Source organism: Pleurodeles waltl, chromosome 1_2, assembly GCF_031143425.1.
Source record: "Pleurodeles waltl isolate 20211129_DDA chromosome 1_2, aPleWal1.hap1.20221129, whole genome shotgun sequence".
In the NCBI taxonomy this organism is placed as follows: domain Eukaryota; kingdom Metazoa; phylum Chordata; class Amphibia; order Caudata; family Salamandridae; genus Pleurodeles; species Pleurodeles waltl.
The window spans coordinates 631831832-631834735 of record NC_090437.1 but is presented as its reverse complement, the minus strand read 5'-3'; positions in this window follow the sequence as shown (position 1 = coordinate 631834735).

The following is a 2904-nucleotide window of genomic DNA, read 5'->3' as shown; positions in this document are numbered from 1 at the left end:
GCGCCACAATCTGAGGGAACACTGGGAAACAGTTAATGCGGAACCCCCTACCCACCAGATATTACACCTAATATTGGTATCAGGGGGCAAGGCCCACTTAATTACTAGACTATACCGGGCCCAAAATGAACACGCCCTGGACCCGCTCCAAACACAAAGGGAGAAATGGGAAAGGACAGTGATTAGGGACCTAATTGACACGGAATGGAAGAGAATACTGGCGTACCCCCGGATGGTCTCATGAAACACACGACTAAGATACATCCAATACAATTATATTCACAGAACATACCTTAACCCACACCGTTTGTCCCTAATATATGATGGCCCCCCAAGGTCATGCCCCAGATGCGAGGACATAGATTCAGACTTCGACCATATGGTGTGGAGTTGCCCAGAACTCCAGCGGGGTTGGAGAGCGGTACTGACTGACCTGAATAAATTATTTGAAGTGGATCTGTCCCTGGCCCCGACGGTGTGCCTCCTGGGTCTTGGAGCAGGACTCCCACGTGGGGAGGTGGGTAGTCGATTCCTGGACCTAGCCCTGGCCCTTTATAGAAGGTTGATCACATTGGGCTGGAAATCGCCCAGATGCCCTCTACTGAGGGTATGGAGACAGGATGTTACGAAATGGGCGAGGGCAGAACTGCAAGGTCCTGATTAGCGAGGAGGCGCTGGGCCTCCCACAGACTCCTGTCTCGCCAGCATGGGAGGAAGTACTGATGAAATGGAACCGTATACTGATGGTAGACGATCCAACAAGAGGGGAGGATGTAGAAGTGACAGGAACGGGAGTAGGATAAGGGAGATGGCAACAAAGTCATATCAGCTGGGGTATAGTGTATAGGGAAGACCGGAGGCCACACATGCGGGGTAAAACAGGGGCGATTACAGTCCGAGAATGAGAACCCCAAACCACAAAAATAAACAGTAAAAAACAAAAACAAAAATGTAAAATAATAATAATAGACAATGTGGGATATGGAACAGACATGAGGGATAGGCAGGAGCTGAACGCCCCTGCCCCCCTACCCCCCCCCCCCCCCCCTCTCACCCCCACACCCCACCCCCACACCCCACCCCCACACCCTCAGGGAACCAGCTGGGAAGGTATGGGAGACCCATTCCACAAACCGGTGGAGAAGTATACGATCCTTCCCTGCAGCTGCTCTCGCCCGCTAGCACTGGCGCCATCAAGTAAAGTTACTATTTTTTGTTAGTTAAAGTCTGTCATGTAGACATCGCAGTAGAAAGGACAATATGGTGTATTCACAAGATGTATATATGATCAGGAGACCCGAGTATGTAGTAAAACTAAACATGAAGCACGGCTAGAAGGTATAACGAAACAATTAATAGTATATTCAAGAAAGAGATAAGATGTCTATAAGGATGAGGGTGAACAGAACGGTGGCCGGTGTCCGTCAAGCCATGAACAGTATGTGTATGACAGCAAAATGTTAATGTTAATAAAAATGTTAATAAAAATATATATATAAAAAAAAAAAAAAAAGGATATTGCAAGTGACAGAGGAGTTCCATTACCATATGGAGGAAAAAGGCCGAAGGAAGAGTTCCTTTATAAGGGTATGGAACTCAGAGGACTCTGTAGTCTCTACAGGTAAGGCATTACCAAATGTAAGTAACTTGCTCATCTAAGCTTCCATGGTCCTAGCATGTTTGGCATATGATAGTCTGCCTTTTGAACAAAAAAATCCTCAAACCTTTACCACATGTAACGCCATATGTGTTTTTTTTTCCTGCTGTATGCAAGTGATGCAAGAGAAATTTCTAGCACGTTGGTGATATATTGCATGCACAACTGTTCAGAATGTTGTGCTTTGGATTCGTTACTCCAACTGTGGAGACTGCCTAAAGGAGGGAATGAACATGTTTAGTTACCCGTTCTGTGTGTGCCTTTTAATAAATACTTATTATGAGGATCCAATTCAAGGCACGGGTTACAGGGACAAATGCAGGAGAGTCTGGTAAAATGTACCAGTTGTACAGATCATTATCTATTCTTGTTTAAATCTAAACCATAAGACGACAATAAATATCTTAAGGCAGATACAGGAACTTTATAGCATTGACCATTGGCAATCTAATAGACGTCATTAAAAGAAAGGAACATAAATGGACCGGAGATGGGAACGTCAGTGTTCTTGTGCAATATTAGAAGGCCAGGCTTATGACTTGTTTTTGGAAGAGTGTGCCTCTTGGAAAAAATCAAAAAATAAGACCAATCACTGGGTCTCTCTAGAATTAAGGAACCCAGGACACAAGAAAGGCTGAGATTGAGGTTTGGGGACCCCCCATGGAAACGCACTTCAGGAGCTCATAGACTGTATTAATTTTTTTTTTTTTAAAAGCCAATATTTGCACCAAAGAGTGTTTGTCCACCAAATTCCAACACCAGTGGAACGGCTAAAATAATTCTTAACACTCTGAAGAATTTAGTCTTTTGAGCAAAAATTGGTCTTACGATTGGCCATTCCAGCACTAGGCAGAAAAATAGTAATGATGCCTGATAACAGGAGCATCAGAGAATAGGGCATTTTAAAGATATTTTATTGGAAGAGACTCTGGGCGTAGTAAAATAACTCAACCTGACATCTTGCATGAGTCACCCATCCTAATAAATATTCAGTCAGTCACAACAGCTTTATTTCGGCAACAAGCCATAAACAGCAAAATAACACATCCCAAGGCATGGAAAAATTATAAAAATAACACTAGAGATCAATGAAACGTATAAACTCACAATTAATAAAATTCCAGAGAATCAGGGGGGAGTTACTGCTCATTCACTTTAAAATCTCAGTTTAAATTTGCCAGCTCCTACCGGTCTCCAATTCGAATTGCACTCTTAATAATATTTAACACAGTGTGCATTGCACAATG